The sequence below is a fragment of the Struthio camelus genome, chromosome 5 (genome assembly GCF_040807025.1).
Source record: "Struthio camelus isolate bStrCam1 chromosome 5, bStrCam1.hap1, whole genome shotgun sequence".
Lineage (NCBI taxonomy): Eukaryota > Metazoa > Chordata > Aves > Struthioniformes > Struthionidae > Struthio > Struthio camelus.
The window spans coordinates 34,194,117-34,202,855 of NC_090946.1; positions in this window are offsets into that span (position 1 = coordinate 34,194,117).

The window sequence follows — 8,739 nt, forward strand, 5'->3', positions numbered from 1 at the left end:
AAACTTAAGATTCAGGAGAATACTAGTATGTTAATTAAACTGGGGTACAAATTACTTACTGCAGGCTTGGTTGGCTACTTTGCCTGATCACTTTACAAAATCTGCCTAACCTGTGTCCATGAAAAGCCATCACTATTTGCTTGAATTCAGTTTAGACTTCTCCCCTTTGACGTCAGTTTTGCTTTGACTTGACGGTATCATGGTGAATAATTATTCAGCTACAGTAAGCATATTGTTCTTCCCTCTCTCCACAATAATCATCCTAACTGGCAAACTAAACATTTATGTCATTGGCAGAAATGACTGGTCGGAAAATGACAGACTTTTCTGTTTCTTCATTACCTGTACTAAGGAAGATGATTCATGCTATGTCAATAAATACCATTGTTTATCCTTAAAGACTAGAGATCAAGAGAAGATTCTTTGTATTTTATACCTTTAAAAGTTCCTGTCATGTGGCCTAGAGCTAGATATGAAGAAAAGTCAGCTGTGAACACTTTTATATCGGTTCACTGTTGTATACAAAATACAATGAATTGGTAGTGCAGTAAATATTCTCTCTTCTGTAATGTAATGATTTTGCATCATCTAAGTAACATTCATTACAGCTTGCAGTTCACTTCACTTTGCAGGGATCCAAGCAATAGAACCTTATGGGATACTCTCTGATGACGTAGTCATCAACTAATTCCTGTTTTAGATGTCTATGTTAAAATACATGCAACTATGTTTAATTCTGCAGCCTTGGTGCACTTTGAATATTTTTCCTGCCAAATAAATTGTAAGCACAAATATGCATGGAGGCCATTTGTCTGTGTGGACACTCACAGTTGCACAGTGTTGTGTCCCAACGGCATTAGGAGCATGCTGTGACCTTACATACGTCTCGGCAGAAAGCATCCCTCCGTTTCCTCTGCCCTGTATGGAACACAGGAACTAGAACGGATCCCCAGGTTGACCAAGCTTACATTCTCTTCTGAAACTCTTCTCACGGTCTTAACTGTAAGACTTCCAGTTTACAGTTTAAATTTCCAGCCACGTGTGGTGAGTGTAGTGTGTCGCTTACTCATTTGCTCATTTTGACAAGGATTCTGGAGCTCTTTGACTTCACTTACTAGTAGAAGCAATACAGGGCTTCAAATTAAAATAATGCCACACTATTTTTTTTTTTTTTAACTAAGACTATTTATAGAGATAACTTTTCTAGGGACTTCTTTTGGCGTGAATTCACAAATGAAGTGGTCATGCTTATAGGACTTTTATCAGATGCGATAGCAGCTTGCATTCCTTGTAGACAAACATAGAAGTGTTACAGCTTTTTCAGACAGATTAGGAGTGCTTTCTCTGTCCTTTCCTATTTTGAACCTAATCTAGGTGTCATAGTCTTCAAGGTAGGTGCTCTCTTGCTCAGACTTCTAACAAGGGCTAATGACCATGCATGACTTGCAGACTGGAGCCAAACAGAAATTTGGAAGTATGCTAAATTATTCTGAACAATGCTCCATGCCACTTCCTTGGCTGCTTTCCATATATATTTGAATGGTGTCTAATAGTTTCAACCACACTGACAGCTGTGGTTGAAGGCCACAAACAGAGGGCCTGGGCCCTCTTATAGAAATGACTAATACTCATAAAGGAGGAGGAATATGATTGTTGGCCAGTTTTCACAAGATCTTTTTTAACAGTGCCGTTCCAATGCTTTTAGCCACAAACTGGCTAGTTTCAGAGGCTGTAAGTTGAATGTAGAGAGTTGTAGTTTTACCAGAACAGAACTACTGCTATGTTAATACTTGTGTTTTTGAATAAGACAGCTTTTCTCAAGTGTGTGTTGCCATAACAAATCGTTAGTCTCTGACAAACTTGTATTATTAGAATAATTGTTGTATTAGAAGGAAAAAATACTGCTTTTGAACGTCAATACTCACCCTGTACCTGGACATTAGCAAATTTATTTTTATTAACAATAGCATTCATGCTCCTACAAATTTATGAAACTAAGTTGATGTATCGAGAGTGTCTTAGATAATATTCACACAGCTTAACTTTATAGGTGAAATCTTCCCCTGAGCCTAGAACGAGAGATGTTTTGGTCGAAGAATATATTTGGGCAATTGTAGTAGGACATCCTTTGTTTTGAAGACAATTCACACTGTATACAGAAAAGCAGATGGAAGTAAGTCAAAAGCAAGTTGTCTTTTTCACCTATACTTGATTATCTATCTTTGTATAGCACTAGATCTCTATTTTACTAATTATCAAGATATGCCTGGTTTTTTGAAGCCATGAGTGAACACAGCTAAGTATAAACAGATGGTCTCTGTCCACATATTAAATTAAAGATAATTATCTTTAGTAAATTCTGAAGGAAAAATAACTTCAGAATTTTTATATTTTGTAACACGTTTAAACAAGGGAAATTTATTCTTAGATCTTTTTAAAGCACATGCACATACATTGTGTGTGTGCATGTGCACAATATGTGTATAGCTATGTGCAGCAGCTGAAATGGACCAGCAAAGAGAGCCAGATATCCTGCCACTTCAAACGTATTTGTCAGAACCTCCCAGGCTTGGGCTACAGGATGAGAGAGAGAGAGAGAGAGAGAGAGAGACTTCTGAACCTCCCTGCCTAGGCTTCAGCATTTCTACTTCAGTGTATGTGTGCAGGTGTAACATTGAGGGAGGCCTAGGCGAAACCTGCCCTGATTACATTTGAAGAAAATAATTGCAACATGGCATTTGTTGCTCAAACACAAGTGATGAGACAATTGAAATGATAGCTAGAAGGAGATGCTCTTGAGAGATCAAGAGATACACCCTGAAGAATCTATTAAGCAATCTTTGTGTGAGAAGGCAGGTTTCACTTACACAAATCACAGTATTTTGGTCTGTCATATAAATCCTTTTGGGAATGAGTCTTCTGCTCTTGTGTGAGAAGTGGGAGATGCTCTCTATTGGTCTTGGAGATGTTAATTTTTTTTTTTTTTTTTTAAGACCACTAACCAACCAAAACCTGTGGCTGTTACAGATGATCCTATTAAGAGTGCTGAAAAACCTATGACTCCAGAAAAGGATATCCTAGAAATCTGATGGTACTAGGACTGATTTAGGCCTAGGCTTAAACTGGCATTCTATTCAATTTTTAAACTGTTTAATGCAGTAATTGCCTGCTTGAGTATGTGTATTGTATCTGACAACAGTGGTGCCTGAATATACTGTTGATATCCAAGTCACAAGTTGCAGAAGATAACTATCAATTTACTTCTAATTTCAGAATTGACTAGACAGGCATCATCACCTCAGCAAATACCAGCTTTTTAAAAACTAACAAATAGTTGCAGTGGTTAATGCTTACTCTACTGAGATAGTTTGTCTAACTAATGACAAAAAGCAAAAGCTTTTAGAACAGTAACTGTACAGAAATCAGTGGCAAAAAGCCCTCTAGATTCTTGCATATCTAAACTTTTTGTTTCCTCCTTTAATTCCTTTTTTTAGTTTTCAGATTAAACGAACACAGGAAATTTTTGCTTTTCCTTATTAAGTGACAAGCAGAAGCAGCATCTATGAGAGGAAATGCTTTTTTCATGCCCACCACAAGTTCTAATTGCAAACTAGAATACATTTTTCTGCCTCCGTAGTTTTTAGGGGTTTCGTCCGAAGTGTTTTATGATATCCAACCGAAATATTTCCATGTGCTTTGCTATTACTGTTGCAGTTATCTAGAATGCTTGACAGGAATTTTATATGTGAAGAGCAGATCAAGCAATTAGAGAATGCAGTTCTAAAAAGTGTTTGCTCATGGTATGCACCCCTTGAAATGTTTGATGAGGTAGATCCCAATCCCATCCCTGGTAAGAAATGTGAAGATATCCTTTTTCTAGACTTGCAACAAGGTGAGAAGAACCTCTTATTTTCTTCATTTTTTAAATTTAAACATAGTTTTCAAGTACTGAAAGAATTAGTGGCTTAATTTATCAAGAACTGCCTTATTTATAAATACGCTGGCATTTTTACAAAACTTTTGATGTACATATATAGTTGAAAAAACTTTTCTTTAGAATTGCTGTGAGCGTTTCAAAAAAGTACATTTGAAGAAGTTTGATTTTGATATAAATTTATATAAAAATATAAATTATGCCTAAAGAAAGATTGTTGTAATACTAACTACTGCTTATTAAAATAAGAGGTCATTTATGTGTTTTTTATTTAATCATTTGAGGAATTTCTTACCTGGCAATGCTTAGTCAGTTTTTCTAGGAAACCCGGAAAGGCTTGGCTCACCTCATCATGAAGTGGTAAGAATTTGTTCTCTCTCAGATCATTAAGCAAAAAGATGTTTTTAAGGATCCTGTAAGTTTTAAAAGACTAATTAAAAAATGATTTTGTATACAGAGAAAGCACATTTTGATTTACTTGAAAGGAAACTTCAACTTTTGTTGAAATCTATGAGACCTAAAAGATTACTTTAGAAATATGTATAGGAAAGAGTTAAAAATTTTCAGATTTTTTTTTTAAATATTCTTTCCTCAGTAACTGTTTTCTTCTTTATATGTAAATGGAATGAAAGAGTCATGAAATGAAAATGCTATGGGAGTGCCCACAAAGGTGTTGAGTAACTGAAAAGATTAGGATAGTGACTCCAACTAAATCTTAAACTGCCTTCTGCTTCCAGTGATACTGTGAGTGAAGTACGTGTCATACTGTGTTTGTGCATCTCAGGTTTCCTGGCACTCCATCTCATCTCTTTCAAGCAATCAAACTATGAGAAAACAAAGAAGACAGAAGTCACCATACAGCAGAGGCCTGAAGCAACCATCTAGTTTAGCTACCTTAGAACATTAGAAAGACTTTAGATTTTAAAGGTGAGAGGAATTTTACCAGATAATTAGATTTACATTTTCCATGTGGTGATTTCAACAGCATGCCAATACTTTTAAGATAACATAATTATGAAGCCTGGGTATTCCTGGAGCAGACCTTATTCCGATAGTGGTAGAGGTGTGCTGGAGGCACTTCATTTGTGTGTGTTCAAAGCAACTCCTGAAATTCCTGAATCGTGTGCTTCAGGGAAAAAAAGTAAATAAGGCTCTGTTGCCTCCTCCCCTGTAAGCTGGGTTGCCATCATTTCTCAGTGGATGGTTCATCTTCCCTCTCACCTTCTCACTGGCTTAGACTAATCCCTGCTAGATCTGCTTCCCTGTGGCCTGTCTTCTAGGCTTACCAGCCCTATGTCAGCAACTGGTCGGTGTCTGTCTTCACAGATTCTGCAAAAGGGGAAAAGCAGAGGCTTTGGGTAAAAATTTGTGAATATCAATTCATTTGCCTATCTCAGAAAACTACTTGAATGGCTTCTTTTGAAATAACTTCTTTTAAGGCCTGTGAAGCTGGAAGAATTATTAATTAAGATTACTTTGCTCATTTGTAAACTGTTCTCTACCCCTTCTAATCCAGCAGGATTTGTCACCCCTTCAAAATAACTCCTTTGTCCATTTGTAAATTGTTTTAATGCTTCAAGATTCACTAAAGCAGGACTCATTAGTTTAAAATATATATTGTATTTTTGAGCAAGGTACTGGTAACTGTTGCCAAGCCACTCTCGTAGAAGCTGTTTACTGAGAGAGATGTAGAATACACCATTGCTGAAGCTAGCATGGTTTGTTATTTTCTTATACTGTTCTAATTCTTGTCAGGTTGCTTTTTGTGATTGTTTTATTTGTTTCTAGCTGTTTTATTTGTTTCTAGCTTTTTTAAACCTTAGACCTGTTTAAAAAAAAAAAAAAACACACCCACCCCCACACACATACACAAAAGAAAACTAAAAAAAAACCTCACAGGCCCAAACGGTAGGGGACAATATCTACCCTTCTGGCAGCTGGAGGCCAGGTGGGACACCTGAGGGTGTCTAAAACAACACGGAGGGTTACGTGTGCGTGACTGACTCTCATACTGAGTAAGCAAGGAGAGCAACTGCTATTAGTTTTTGGCTTGCTGTTTCTTGTTTTCCTAGGGAATGAACTTTAACATATTTTTAATCAAATGTTTGATTTCAACAGCAGCTTTTGTACTCCCACTGTAATGTATGACATAAAAAGAATCTATTTTCCTTAGACTTGGAGTCATGTTTCTAACAACATCACTAGCTGCTCGTGTCCTGAAGATGAAGGTGTATACAGAACCCTTACAACTGCTGTGTTCCTGGCAGAGAGGTGCCTTGCGCACAGATGAGAAGTCAGCTTGCAAGCCACCCTCAAAATGAGAAACGAAGGACTTGCAGGAGAATGGCTTGGTTTGATCAGCTTTCTGATAGATTTCAGATCAGGTATAGCAGTGAACTGAAGTTCAACAAAGTAGGAACAGCAGGAAAGAGACGTTTTAATCTTCACTTCTGATTAAATCTGATCCAGTCTTCAACATCAACTCCTGTTATCTACAATTTGGAGATTTGAAACATTAATCAGAGGAGGAAAGTCCTGTCTAGTAATTCCTGGCACAAAGCTAAATGTTTACAGATGACTGTTGAGCTGTAAGAGTAGATTCCCAGGAAAATCCAAACTGCAAATACAGTCTCACCCCAGAAAAACAAGGGTTGGCTGCTTAGCAGCCTGCGTAGCAGGTGATTACAAAGTAATTTACTGAGGCATGTGGAAAAAGATAACTGCCACCAAAAATGGGTAAGATATTGGCAAATAACAAATTAGAAATGCATTGTGGTTTTAGATTAATCACACTCAACTATCAATAAGACTGAACTCCCTTATTCTGCTTCTAGAGTGGATATAAAAATTAAACAATTCTCCTCAGGATAATTACATTACATGGTATATTAATATGAAATATAGTTACTTCTGCTGTATGAATGTTTTTTGCTCTTTTTAAATGAAAAAGCTCTTAAGCTAGACACAAACACAGAAGAAAACTCTCTTTTTCTGTCACAAGGATATGGGCTTTTCCCAGTCTACATTACTTTCTAAAACAACTCAAGATAAATTTGGTAGGCATCTCCTAAATCCTTTGCACGTACAAAAGGAAACAAGAATGTTCAGAAACAGAATACTCATTTAATAAATAGTAGGCTAACACCATAGTAGAAAAAAATAGTGGGGTGAAAAAGCAAGAAATGCTGGTACATGTTGATGCTGATTACAACGCTAAATTTGTCATCTTAAACCAAGAGCATGACATCATCAAACCGATGCTTTTGATCTCAAGCACCAAAGTAAATGAATTGCTATAAAAGGCCGTACACTAGAGTTTTTCCAGTTCTATTCCAAATAATTATTTGGAATAAGAATTAACAATTAATTAACATTTTGCAAGTCATACAGACATGTAAATAAGTCCTTAATTAGGCCTAATGTTTAGAACAGGATGAGCATGCAGTTCCTATTGTATTCCAGGGAAGATATATTGGCTGGAGGAGAAATATGTACCAGCAGGTAAGCTAGAGGGCTACAGGAGAAGACCATGCTGAAGAGGGGTATGGAGCTTACAAGAAGAGGTATGTATACCAGAGACTAGAGAAGAATATCAGAAATAGAGGTGCATGTCAAGTGGGCAGCACTGCAGGGAGCAGGGCAAATCCAGTGAACGGAGGAGGGAGGGGATGATTCTCCACCAACCTTGTCTCTCTGCTTCAGGAAATGTGCTTTGAGCTCCAGAACCTTCTGGGCCTCTTCTGCATTCTGGGTTGTTATCCCCAGTAACAGTTAAACTTTATACAGCTGCCTTCACTCCAGCCATTGTGAGTATATAAAGCAATGATTTTTTGAGATTTCTTACATGCCTTTTATTGAATGCATCTGTGATCAGCAGGATAGGGATGGAATTATGCAGTGGCTTGTCTAGCCTAGTTCAAGTGTCCAACAAGGACAATTTGTGTCTGGGATGCCAGCCAGGCGCTTTTTCTGTTTGCATTGATGGAAAACAATGACTCCTTGAATGTGATGTACTCAATAAAAATAAAACCACTTCAGTTCCAAAGGAAATAGCTCTGATTCTGCACCCCTTTTCTACGCCACAAAGTGGGGTCACTGTGTGAGCGTTATAGCCCTCTGCTGTCACATTGTAGGGTATTATGAGAGGTTAGTTTGATGTGGTTCAAGCAGAGGAAAATAACAAGTTATTAAGTGCGGATACCCAATCTAGACTAAATGATTTGTTATTTTGCATATTATTATTATTCCTTTTTTTTGGCTGCTGAGATAACTCAGCATTTTTGGTGACTTGTGTGTAATGCATTAGGCACATATATTGTTGTACTGGGGAGTAGGTAACCTCCTCTCGAAATCAGTGGATAGCTCTCTGACATGCCTTGTTCTCTGAACACTGCCATGAACACATGGCATTCATTCCAGATTTTATTGGCCTGTTTCTGTGGGCAAATGAAAAGGAAAAATTTCCAAAGCATTTTGATTAAAATCCCAGAAGGCACAGGTCTCATCTTTATGCCTCAGAGATACTCAAGAGGTTCAGAGAGGAGACCCACTTGTCTTTGCTTGTATAGTTTCAATGAAACCTTTTGGAAACGTATGAATGCTAAGGCTCTGTTAAGTCTCTACATGTGTGACAGCAAGGACACAAGAATCCTCTTCAGTTTTTTTCTCTCTCTGACTCTAAAAGAGTATTGCTTTGCCTTCTACTCTGCTCCGAGTAGTCTGCAGCACGGGATGTCACCCTACCACATGTGGAAGACAAACTTGCAAAGTCAAATGTAGTGCTTTCTCTGATACGCCATTAGGCA